The sequence below is a fragment of the Ovis aries genome, chromosome 3, assembly GCF_016772045.2.
Source record: "Ovis aries strain OAR_USU_Benz2616 breed Rambouillet chromosome 3, ARS-UI_Ramb_v3.0, whole genome shotgun sequence".
NCBI lineage: Eukaryota > Metazoa > Chordata > Mammalia > Artiodactyla > Bovidae > Ovis > Ovis aries.
In genome coordinates, this window is record NC_056056.1 from 219,122,303 (window position 1) to 219,135,510 (window position 13,208).

Here is a 13,208-nt window from a genome sequence, read left to right on the forward strand (position 1 = left end):
GCGCCGAGGCCTGCGCGCGCCGGGCCGGAGACCTCCCCGCGCCCCACCCCCAGCCCGCCCAGCGGCCGGGGTCGCGCGGAGGCGGCGGCAGGTCCCCCTCGGCAGCTGCGGGGTGCGGCGCGCGTGTCTCGCCGCTCACCCAGTGCCATCTTGGCCCGCAGATCCCAGCCGTCCTGGGAGTGGCCGCGATCCAACTTTCTGGGGAGTTGGTGGCCCGGAATCTCTCCTTGCGATTTCAGGAGTTCCCTCGGAGCCGCCAAAACCAGGATCGCGCCTCTGGCCCTGCGTGGGGAGCCCCACCCGCTGCTCTCTCTCCCTGTACCTTGCCTTAGTGGGTCCGGCCCCTGCCTGCCCTAGCGCCCTCCGGGCCCGCAGGCCTACTTCCCTAACCGCCCTCCACCCCTTGGCGCCGCGTGTCCTTGGATGAATGACTTGGGCCCTCTTGGGACTCAGTTTCCTCCGCAATAAAAGCAAGGATGAGGAGGCCCACCAACCTCGCCTGTAAAATAGATGCTCACCAAATGCCAGTTGCCTTTGCCTGAGGCAGCCTTAAAAAAAAAAAAAAAAAAAGCTGCCACGCCTGACTGGCTGGACCCAGGGTCCAGAATTAATTTGGAGATGAGGTGGAGGATTTGTGGCGCCAAGGCTTCGGGCCGTTCCCAGCCTTTTTTTGCAAATCTCATGTACGTTTTATGGAGCAAAGGAATGATTGACTTTTTTTTTTTTTTTTTAAAGAAAATTTCAGTTGTAAAACAACAGGAGATGTTTCTGCTGCGAGACCCACTGTGATCACCAGTGAGGGTCGATTGTGTTTGGAGTGTTTGTGATCCCCTCTCCCACTCACCCAGAAACCTGGTCAGATTCTCTCCCCACTCTAGGCCTGTTCCTGGTTGGTACAGTGGGAAGGAGGAGCATGTGGACTAGATGTCCCTAACGTTAACTAAAACTGCTAATTCTAAATTAGGCCCCCATCTGCCCTAGATGTTAAGAGAGTATATGTGGCTTCCTTTCCTGGAGCAACCTGACTTGAAAGTAAACTGGAATTGTAAGAAGTGGGCAGCAGGTGGAGGCTGATAGGAAGCAGGTGTGGCCTGGGGTGCAGTTTCAGTGTATTTGAGGTCCACAGCTCCCCAGGGCCTGGCTCTGCTCTTTCACCACTCACCCCACCTAGACACAGGCATTAGCTTTGTCTTGCCCTGGGCCACCAGAAGAGGATTCTGGCTGTGGCAACACCTGCTGCCAGCAAAAGGATCCAAAGCAGGGCCTGAGTTGCTGCTGGCACCCCAGGAGGATGTGGCTGGGGAAGGCCGTGATTTCTCCTGGCTTCTGTCCAATCATACAAAGTGGGGGCTGGCTCCAATGTGGGTCAGAGCTATTCTTGGACACTTGGTCCCCCAGCACCTCCTGCATGCCAGGTGGGGTGCCGGTCTCTTCCGGGGTAGAGCTTAACAGGCTGCCAAGCCCTGCCCTCTGGCTGTTCCCATTGTTCTATGAGTTTCATTTTCAAATTCTTTGGCACCAAGACTTAAAAGACCAGTGCTGGCTTTTGTTTGAGTCAGAGCTACAGAGGGAAAGAGGGAACTCTTAACACAGACCCATGCTTTCTGGACAAACACAGAAAGATGTGTGAGAACTCCCATTTGGTGTTGGGAGCTCCCTCAATTTCTTGAGAGAATTCGTGAGGAAAAGGGAAGCCCATTTCCTAAGTCTCCTGCCCTCATCCTTCTCCCCTCCCTGTCCCTTCTTCCTCAGCCCCTTTGGGTCTCAGACTGGGGGACCAGAACATGAAAGGGATGGCAACAAGCCATGCAAAGCCTCATTCAGAAGGGAAGGAATGCAGACAGGTAACTGAAGTCCAGGCTTTTGTTTGTTCCTGCCTCCTGTCCTGAGGCTGACCCTACAGCTCCCTGCCCACACCCCCCCCACACACACTTTGGACCCTGCTGGAACAGTGGCTAGCTAACCTCCGACCTGGAGACTTCCCCAGTCCTCAGGCCAGGCCAGCCTGGACATCTTCCCCTTAGCAGCCTATCACGTTTCCTTCCAGTATCATCTGGAAAGAGAACATGTGTGGGCATTATGACCAACAGACAGGCTTGGGCTGTGTGGCCTTGGACTAGTCACTTCACCTCTCTGAACCTTGGTAAAATGGGGATAATGTGACCTCACCCATAAGGTGTTATGGGAATCTAAAGAGATGCGTAAAGAATTCAGTACAGTACCAGGCACACATTAGCAATAGCAACAGTTCTATGATGTGGACAGACAAGCAGACAGGTCCAGAGAGCCAGTCAGTCACTGGTCAAGACCCCATAGTGGCTGGAGCACAATCAGCTGGGGGCGGCTTTGATTCCGTTAGTGTCTTCCATTGTTCTCTCACTGTCTCATCTGTGAGAATCCTGTTTTTCCTACCACACTTGAAGAACAGTAGATTGGTTGGGGTTTTTTTTTTTCCTTTTTCTCTCTCGTCTAACCCAGTCCCCTCGAAAAATACTTATTGAATTGAATCAGTGGTTTCAATTCCAGAAGCAAAATTAATCCTTTCCCTCCTCCTCCAGCTCCGAGATGGCTTTTGGAAACCCCGTGTCACTCCCTTTATTACAAACTCCTCTGCCCTCCTCCAGGCGCCTGAGCCACTCTGGGATTACAAATGGAGCCTTCTGCCTCTAGGTCAGTGATTCCGCTACCATCTGTCAGCACGGATTGATGGAGGAGACTGGCCCTGCCCGGCATATCAGTGACTTGTGCGAAGTGAGCCGGGTGCGGCGCCTTCAGCGGGAGGCGGATGTCCTTCCTCTGGCTCCCTGGCTCGCTCTCGAGCACACTTACCGCCCGCCCGCACCTTTATCCTTCAGTGGGCCCCAGCTCTCCTTCCTCTTGGGAGGGGCCTCCCGCTAACTGGAGACGAAAGCGGAGGCTCCTGGAACTCCTGCTCGAAGGGCTCCAGAAGACGACTTACCAAAAAAAGCCTCCGCTTACCGGAAGTGGGGGAACCCGCCCCCCTTCACCGGCATCCTGCAGAGCCTGTCCCCAGCCAGGCACTTTCCCCACGCAGAGCGTAAACAGCAGGGGTGGCCAGAACCTCTGTGGGCACGCCTTCCTTCCACACAGAGCACCTGCTCTGTGTTTGAGGCTGCGGGCCCTGATGGAGGGAACGCTGGACCTCAGAACAGGTCTTTCCCAGGCAAGGGCAGGGCAGGCAGGGAGGCGCAGGGGGTGGAGGGACGGCTCCAGATAGATTGTCGGGGGATCCCAAGATGGAGCTGCGGGCAGACAGCCACCACAGTTCCCAGGAGAACTGTGTGCAGCGCAGGGCATGGGAACCAGAGATGGGGGTGCAGATGTGGGCAGGGGTGGGATTCTACAGGGCCTTGTATCTGGGACACTTGGTTTCATGCGGTCTCCCAGTGACCTCTGACCCGGAGATCTGCCCCTCAGTCCTGCCCTCCCCCTCATTCCCCCAGGGCCTGAGTGGTGGCTGCCCCCTCCTTGGCCCTCGCTGGTGGCACTGGGCTGTCTGTGCTCACATCTATTCTCTCCCACAGGACCCTGAGCACCAGCAGGCAGACCCCTCTGCTTCCCTCGGGTCTCTAGCATTCCAAGGCAGGGCTAGGCACCATCACCATAACAATGATCCCATTAGAAATGATCTCCAGCCCAGAAGAATCCAGGCTCACTGGGAACAGGCACTGTGGGTTTGCAGTGACACGATGAGGTTGGTACTGTTCCCATTCCCACTTTACAGGTGGAACCACTGAGACACAGAGAGCTGGACAGCTTGTCCGAAGTCACACCGCTCAGAAGAGGCCAAGCTGGGACTGGAACCCGGGTCTTTAGAGGTTGCACTCTTAACCACCAGGTTTCCCAGCACTTGGTAAACACAGGAAAGATGGACGGACACAGACAGTTCGTGGGCCCGAAAGTGTGCAAGAAGACAGGGAAAGATGGGAGGGGACACAGCAGGTGGGCACCAGCCTCTCCCCAAAGTAACACTGTAAATCCCTGGAGCCTGGGCAGTTTGCAGGCGTTGGACCCTCAGACCCACACCTGGAAGACCAAGGCCTGCCCACCAAGCGGCAGGAGCTGGGCATCAGCGTACTCAGAACACCGGGAGGAGACGCAGCTAAGCAACGGGAGGCCCCTATCACGGTTCAGATCACCCTTCAGCCCGCTCCCCACTCCTGCCACCCGTGGCTCGAGTCTCCCTGGGAAGTTCCTGGCGTGGTGGCCCAGCACAGGGCGCTGAGCTGGGGGCCTAGCCTGGTGTTACTGACATGTGTCTTTCAGCAAATTATCTGATGGCCCTGAGTCTCATTTCTTCAAATCGGAACAGGTGGGAAGAAGGGCCAAGTGGTCTTCCTGCCTCCGATCCCTTACAGCCAACCTCAGTCACTCCTCCCACCCCCAACCTTATGAGGCAGGGATTGCCATCTTCACAGTGCAGAGCAGGAAATGGGACACACAGAGAGGTTAAGAAACTTGCCCGAGGTCACACAGCTAGCAAGCCGCAGAGCTAGTCTGAACTCAGCCTTCTGGCCCCGGAGCTCCCTCTGAGTCACTTGCAGCCTGGCAAAGTGTTACACTGAAGACGAAATGATCTAACAATAGTAGTGACAAAGGCGTGTTCTAAGCGCTTCACCTGCGTTAACTTGCTTAATCCTCACCAAAGCTCCATGAGGTGGATACTATTATTACCTCATTCCGAAGATAAGGAAACTGAGTCACGAGGCAGAGACGAAATCTGAACCCAGGCAAGTCGGGCTGCGGAGCCCCTGCATGGCTTTATCACAGGCGAACAATAGGGAGGTTCCTTTCCATCGGGATTATTTCTGCTTGAAAGCTCAAGACTTTTAGCCCCGTCCCTGTTGGGCTCCACGGGAAGTCAGTGCTGCATGCTGAGGCATGCTGGGAAAAGACTTTGTTCCGTCCTGTTCTGTTGACACGCTCTTCACTTTAAGCCTGAAACCCCAGCTTCCTGCGAAGATTTCAAACCGTGGAGAAAATCCGCAGCCATGATAACAGCCACGACTTCCCGTGCCTCCAGTGTTGCCCACACTTGGGGCTCCATGTATGTGTCCTCACCCTTGACCCTTCACGACACCCAAGTAGCCCCCGCTTCACAGCTGAAGACACTGAAGCCCAGAATTGCTAACAAAAATGCCCCCCCCCACAGAGGCACACAGCTGCCAAGTTGCAGCTCCGGGTCATTCTTGAGAATCCCGGTTCTTCGGACCATGTCGGCCACACCCCGCCGTGGGGGGGCGCGGAGGTGGCCCTGGTGTGCTGGGCTTTGATGGAGATGCTGCTGTTGCTCTTCGACCACAGAATGTCACAACTCCTGGGCCACAGGGAAAGCACGAGGACACAAGTGTGGGAAGCGTGGACGTCAGCGTCCGCTCCACTCCACCTCCCTCCCTCCAGGGACTCAGGCGTGGCTGCCTCGAGGTGAGAGCTTTCTGGAAGCAGTCCTGCCCTGTGAGGTTCCACATCACTGTCTGCGTCTCCCCAAGAGCTCACAGGATAACCCCAAGGCACATGTGTGATGCCGGGGAAATAGAAAGCAGCCAAGTCAGTGGATTCTCCAACTCCCAGCTGGTCTTCTGGATGGCAGCCTCTCTTCCCGGCCCACCCCTCCCTGCCGCAAACTCATTACAGTTTCCAGAAGCCAGCTTTGACCCTACTCCCCCTGTCCCCACCTCGGGCTCAAAGGTTGTCGGTGGGTCCCAAGGAAATTTCAGAATTCAAGTAAATGCTCAAAGCCCTTGTATGGCCCCTGCCACCTCTCCAGCCTTCTCTCACGTGTCCCATCCTGCTTCTTTGCCAAACCAAATGAGTCGTGTTTCCACCGTGTGCCTGTCGGCCTATCCAAAGCAGGAAGCCCTTCCCTCTTCCCTACAGACTGAACTCATAACCCTCTTTCAAGTCTTTTTCAAGTCTCACGCAAATACTACCACCTCCACAAAGCCTTACCGTAATACTCATCATAAATTCATTCAACAAACAGTATTTGAGCCCTCACCATACATGAAGTCTTGAGCCCAAGGGTCTCTATTGTCATGGAGCGTATAGTCCCCTGGGACCATTAGAGCAAAAACCATCACATAACGAATCATTTGGTAATAGCCACAAAGGAGACAGAAGATGCAGGTTTGATCCCTAGATCAGGAAGATCCCCTGGAGGAGGAAATGGTAACCCACTCCAGTACTCTTGCCTAGAGAATCCCATGGACAGAGGAGCCTGTTGGGCTGCAGTCCATGGGGTCGCAAAGAATCGGACATGACTGAACGGCTAAGCACGCACGCAAGCACGCACGCACGCACAATACACATTGATAAGAAAGCGGGCAGGTGCACCGACGGTATGTAATAGGAGCCGGGTCTTGGGGGATCCAGGACATTTGAGCTGATTCCTGCAGGACGGATAGGAAGTTGCCAAGCAATGAGGTTGGAGGAGAGAGCTCCAGGCAGTGGGCACAGCACGGGCAAAAGCCCTCAGGCAGGAGGGAGCGAGCAGATTTCCAGGAAGGAAAAGGAGGCCAGTGCAATTCAAATGAAATGAGTAAGCTGGAGGTGCAGCTGGAGCAAAACAGTGCAAACCGCGAAAGGCTTGGGGACTTTATCCCAAAGGCAAAACGTGGAACTGCGGAAGGTTTCCAAGCAGAGAAAAGAGTCAGTGTTCATTTATAAACGATCCCGCCAATTGCTCCATGGCTGAGTGTCTTCTGAAAAGCCCATGCTTTGCATCCAGCCACCCCTGACTCTTGGCCGTCTGGTCATTTAGGGGTGGAGCTTTCAATCCCTTCCTCCCAGACTGAGCTCTCAAGGGTAGAGCTGACCTCCAGTTCTCCAGCATCATCCCCCGTGTGTGGAGCTGCTCCAAATCCATTTGTGGGATGAGCTAACAGACACGACACTTACCAGCTTTTCCCCTGGAAGGGGCCTTCCACATTCTCTGGAAATCACAATATTCAAGGGTTTCAGTGAGGTCACTCCTCAAGGAGCCCTTGCAAGTAGTCGGCATCTCACTGAAGCCCACGTCCAGGGCCAGCACCCAGCAATGACACCACGCAGGCGTCTGCCCGTGACCGTGTCCCGAGCGACCAGAAGCAGAACCGAAAGAGCCCAATGGCTGTAAGGTGCTTTCGAGCTTACAGAGCACATTTCACACACGCAGCCTCACATAGGGTCAACCCTCGTGGGTGCATTCGGTTCCTGGCCTGTATTACAGATGGGAAAACTGAGGCCCAGGCAGGGGAGGGTCTCCGAAAAGTCATCTCAAAGCCAAGACTGAAACCTGACAACCATTCAGGCTACGTATGTTCCCCGTGAGGTTAAGACAGCGTTCTGGAAACTTCTTTTGAAAAATGTTTTAAAGTGACATATCTCATCAGGATGTCTGTCACGCCAGCAGTGGGAGCCAACACACCAGTTCTCGCAGGCTGTTCCCCCTGCACGTCAGATCTGTTGCACGCTCCAGCCCCAGGCCCTGGAGGCTTAGCCCAGGGCGTGGGAGGGGCCTGAGTGATGGAGCCTCAGCTCCCTGGGCTGGGTGCTGGCACAAAGCAGGTGCTTGGGAGACTCTGAGAGTTCCCCAGGGCAAGCCAGGTGGATTGGAGGGCTAACAATAGAGAACATTCCTACAGCTCTCCTGTGCGCCAGGTCTTCCTTACAACAAGCCCGAAGAGGTGAGTACCACAGTTACCTCCACTTTTGTTGCTGAGGGCTCCCCTGATGGCTCAGAGTCGACAAGACTGAGTGACTAACACTTTCTTTCACTTCTGTTGCTATTTAGTCGCTCAGTTGTGTCCAACTCTTTGTGAACAAACCATGAACCATAGCCCACCAGGCTCTTCTGTCTGTGGGATTCTCCAGGCAAGAATACCGGCGTGGGTTGCCATTTCCTTCTCCAGAGGATCTTCCTGACTCAGGGATCGAACTCATGTCTCCAGCATTAGCAGAAGGATTCTTTACCACTGAGCCCACCAGGGAAGCCCAATTATCCCCACTTACAGATGCGGAAAGTGAGGCTCAGAGCAATAACTAATTAGCCTGCAGTCCCACAGCCAGCGACTGGCAGAGCTGGGATTTGAGCCCTTTAAGAAACCCCATGCTCTGGCTAAGTAAAATGGGCAGAGACGTCCCTGGCAGAGGAAATGACAACTATGCGTCCTCCAGGACTGGGACCACGTGGGGCACCCCTCCCTCACACACCTGATGGCCATTACTTTTTTTTCCCTTTCTTTTCTGTTTCTCACTTTTTCTTTTGTATTTGATGATCATTATTTGGGGTTCCTCTGGTGACTTGAGGACTTCGCTGGTGGCTCAGAGGGTAAAGCGTCTGCCTGCAACTCAGGAGACCCGGGTTCGATCCCTGGGTCGGGAAGATCCTCTGGAGAAGGAAATGGCAACCCACTCTAGTACCCTCACCTGGAGAATCCCATGGACAGAGGAGCCTGGTAGGCTACAGTCCATGGGGTTGCAAAGAGTCAGACACGACTGACCTACTTCACTTTCTTTCTGGTGGCTCAGTGGTAAAGAATCTGCCTTCCAATGAAGGAGATACAGGTTGGATCCCTGGGTCTGAAAGACCCCCTGGAGAAGGAAATAGCAACCCACTCCAGTATTTTTGCCTGGGAAATCCCAAGGACATAGGAGCCTGTTGGGTTAGAGTCCATGGGGTCGCAGAAGAGTTGGACATGACTGAGCGACTAAACCACAACATTCCTGTTCCAGTGGCATGCTGGCATAGTAACTACCTCATTGCAGGCTTTGCGTCTCCCCAGCCTCCTCCTCCCACCTCTGCCCCATGGTCTCTGGGCTCCCTTTACCTGTCCTGCTACCTGTGAGCTCCCAGCATTAGAATCTGTCCCATCTCCTTTATGGTAGTTAGCTGGGGTGTACAACAGGCTTCCCAGGTCATTCAAGTGGTAAAGAACCTGCCTGCCAATGCAGGAGACGTGAGAGTTGGGCTTGATCCCTGGGTCAGGAAGATCCCCTGGAGGAGGGCATGGCAACCCACTCCAGTGTTCTTGCCTGGAGAATCTTATGGACAGAGGAGCCTGGCAGGCTACAGTCCATAGGGTCACAGAGTCAGACATGACTGTAGAGACTCAGCACGCACGCATGGGGTATGCCAAAGAAAGGGAGGGCAGAGAGCGATGCTGCCTTGAGAAGCTCCCTAAGCTCTGGAGCTTCAGCTTTTCCATCTGAGGAATGGGGACATTAACATCGCCCACCACAGAGGGCTGCATCCACGCAAGTGCTTACTCTGTGACCTCGCACCTAAGTGCTGGTTCTCTTATTCTGATTTCAGGTGCCCTTTGAGGTGGAATAACTCGTCCTTTGAGCAGGCAGGCTCACGTTCAGGCAGCATTGGTCACCCGCACAGCACAGTGGGACGAGGAGTGAGCAGTCTGTCCGACCCCGAAGTTCGAGAGGAGGGAGGGCAGATGAACCATTTGGGTCTTCCAAGCAGCTCAGCATCACCCTGCTGGGTGTGGCTGGATGTGGCTTCCAAGTCCTGTACCCACCCACTCGCAGGACCGTCCCCAAACGAGTGGTGTACATCAAGTGGTGTGGGGGCAGCCCCGTGCCCTCCTGGGCACCCCTATCTCCCTGGACCTAATCAGCCCCCTCCTCCAGGCCAGGTGAGGGATGCTGGTGGGGCAGGAGGAGCAGTGGGAAGGCTGGATGCCCACGTTGTTCAACTGTGGGCTGACTGCAGAGCGGAAGGGAGGAAAGCATCCTTTCTCGAAAAATCAATGGACAGAGGACACCCCCTCAAGTCACAACCTTCATGGAAGCCAGCCAAGAAAACCGGAGACCAGAGAAATGGGCGGCCCTTACAGCAGCTGAGAGGTGAGCGAGCCCAAGCCCCCATCAGACAGACAGGAAGACCAAGACCTAGGGTGGGGCCACAACTGACTTGGGGTCCCAGGTGTGTCCGAGGCTCTGCCCTGTATAAAGGGGTGTCCAGTCCCAGATGGCCCATTCACAGTGGTGGGTGGGCCCTTGTGTTGCTCGTGCCTCACACCCCAGCCTTCCAAACCCTCTGGTCTGGCTCACAGTACCAAGGGTGCCAGCTTAGCCTTGCCCGGAAAACAGCAAGTCTCTGGGGCTCTTCCCTGTGTGCTTCTGGCTTCTGGGATCCCCTGCCCGCCCCACCCCCACCCTCACATGTTAGTCAGTTACTGTATTCAATAAGATACTACATAGTTATGCAAGAAGAACAGAGCCTGCCTGACTCACAGTAAGAGCTCGTGTGTGTGTGTGTGTGTGTGTGTGTGTGTGCACGCGCGCTAAGTCGCTTCAGTTGTGTCCGACTCTCTGCAATCCCATGGACTGTAGCCCACCAGGCTCTTCTGTCCATGGAATTCTCCAGGCAAGAATACTGGAGTGGGTTGCCATGCCCTCCTCCAGGCGATCTTCCCCACCCAGGGATCGAACCCGCATCTCTTACATCTCCTGCATTGGCAGGTGGGTTCCTTACCACTAGCACCACCTGGGAAGCCCAAATGCTCATAAATATTAGCTATTATTACCAGGCGTGATTATCTTCCCCACTTTACAGCTAGGAAAACCAAGGTTCAGAAGGATTGAGTGATTGGCCCACAGACACGAGATGCTACACTCTCTTGGGCTGACTTTTCTTTGAGCTAACAGTTCTTGGGTGGCTCTTGGGGAGCCAGGCTCTGGGCTGCCTCCTCTGTGAGAGTTATCTCCCCTAATCTTCACCCTAGCCTGTGGCCAGGAAATCGAGGCTCAGAGAGGGCAGGTGATTTGCCTGAGGCAGCCCAGCTGGTAAATGGCAGAGACAGGGTTGAAGCAGGCAGCCTGGCTTCTTTTGTGAACTGGAGAGAGTGGTGGCCCTAGCCTCTTGCAGGAACTTCCAGTCACGTCAGGGGCCCAGGCTAGAGAAGCTGCTTCAGGAGCCCTCGCTCAAGCTGGGGACCAGGCGGCTACCCTGATTCCCCAACAATGTTGGCCCTGGCTCAGAGAGGGGACTGGGCTGGCTCTGGGCACCAGAGATGTCCTGAGACTACAAATTAGAAGGAGACCCAGGCTGGTCCTTAAACTCCCAGGCAGTCCGCGAATCCCAACAATACAAGGCCACCCTTCGAGGCTGATTTGGGAGGAGCTAGAATGAGCCAGCTTTGTGGGCAGCCTGCCCACTCTCATCAAGTCAGTCTCTCCCTCCTCCAGAAATGGCTCCCGATGTCCCTCCCCCTTCCCCTTCCTGGGCTTCAGCCACTCGAGGTGACTGGCCTTTCACACCTACAGCTCTGCTGTTGTTCTTCCTTCCGGTGATACACCTTCCTCTGCCTTAGCCTGGCAAACTCCTATTCATTCTCCAAGACCTTCAAATGACACCTCCTCTCTGAAGCCCCTCTTGAGTGACTTGTCAGAATTCACAAGGGGAACTTTTTGTTGTGCCTCTAGGTTGCTGGCCCAGCCAGCTCCCTCACAGCGATGGCTGCCATTCACTGAGCACCTGCTGTGTACAGACATGGCACCCGTAGTCTCCTTAACCCCATAACAAGCCTGCAGGAAGAGCTTACTACTAGTAAGTCTCTGCATCTCTGAGAGATTAAATAACTCGCCTAAGATCATATAGCTAGAGAATGGCCAGGGAGAACCGTAACAGGTCTGCCTGCAAAGCTCCTGGGGTCCATCAAATTGCGGGCATACGAAGGAGAGGGGCTTGCTGTGCGTCTCCCCTCTATGTAAGCTGGTGGGGTGGGCACACAGCTCCAAGGGGGAAGGCTCTGTGAGCCTGGACTGGGTGAAATGAGCTGACTGGCCAGTTGGAACCTCACCTGGTGCTCCCAGCACCTCTGGCAGAAGGCTCTGGAGCCCAGGCCTGGAATGGACCCAGCACCTCAGCCTTGAGCAGAGTCTATCAACCATTCCTTCCTTTTCCATCTGGCAAAGGAGGCTCCATGGGGCACCAGAGCCCCACAAGGGTAGCCCAGGTGGGCAGCTGCCCCTCACACACAGCTCCTGGCTCCCCCACGCAGGTTGCCTGTGGGCCTAGGACCTGAAGACAACTCTGGGGGAGATAAGCAAGCCCACCACCAATTTTCAAAGGGGACATTAGCCACAGCAGTCTCTCCAGCTTGGGGCACACAGGCGTAGGTGTGGCTTGTCTCCACAGGTCAGGCTCCATGGGGAAAAAATCCCCTTCTGGCGGGTGTGTCCAAAGGAAGTGAGCCCATGACCACTTCCGGGGTGCGAGGCAGGGCAAGTGTTCCACCTTGGTGGCCCGCCTTCCTGGGGTATAGGCGAGTCTGGATCTTTACCCACACCACCCCCTGCCCCTGGTTTCCGGGCACAAACCTCTGTGCTCAGCTGTGGGCAGGTGCTGGGAACATTGAGGATGTCTTAAAATTCCTGTCGCCCAGGACCTGAGAGTGACAGTGCTTCTCACAGCACTGTGTGTGTGTATGTGTATGTGTGTGTGTGTGTGTGTGTGTGTGTGTGTGTGTGTGTGTGTGTGTAGGCGAGGATGAGCAGGCCCCCGGTCATTCACACTGAAGGCCGGGAAGACTTCCTGGAGGAGGCTAACTGAGTCCAGAAGGATTTGACCAGGTGAGAGAGGCGGTGAGGAAGCAGCTCCTGAGGATGGAAGACCCAGAATGAGGGCCACAGCCTGAGGCCTAGTGTGCGACGGGCCAGACCCAGAGGGTCACAGCCTTGCCCTCGACCCTCCATGTGATGCGGGCTCCCACCTCGACTGCTCAGCTGGGGTCCTCCCATCCCTACTGGGGCCTTCGCTCTATGGCCCAGCCCTCTCTGTGTCCTCTGACCTGCTGTGTGCTTGCTTCTGCCTCTGCCTGAGCCCTGTTGGCAACCACAGCTAAAGGGCTATGGCTGCCCTCAGCCGGGGTCAGGCTCACGCACTCTGGCCTCATGGCTCTGCCAGAGGAGACTGGGGGTTCCGGGACGCTCTGCCATTACCTGCCTAGCCACAGAACCCATGGCCTGCCTCCTGCAGCAGGGGCAGGCCCATCTCTGGCCTCTAGAAACCCCACCTGAGCCCCAGCCCCGGGCTGTCTGTCTCTGGTTACCCTGGGGGGAAGCAGCTTGGGTGGACATAGCCTTCTGAGACCTCAGGCCGCCCCAGTCAAGCGCATGACAGGATGGTGACCCTGGGCTGGGGAGACAGCCAAGAAGGGCGATGGCTGGGGGTCAGGAAAACCCCCGCCGGG

General features: G+C 55.5%; 1 protein-coding gene and 1 long non-coding RNA gene across 7 annotated transcripts in view; one reads left to right on the plus strand and one right to left on the minus strand.

The window, feature by feature from the left end:
• TCF20 (transcription factor 20) overlaps positions 1–13,208 on the minus strand; it is a 194,528-nt gene that overhangs the window by 95,884 nt on the left and 85,436 nt on the right. The window lies entirely within an intron of this gene.
• On the plus strand, positions 68–10,226 carry LOC132659505 (uncharacterized). The gene is made up of 2 exons (XR_009600043.1): positions 68–7,685; positions 9,314–10,226. It is a non-coding gene; the product is annotated as an uncharacterized LOC132659505 (long non-coding RNA).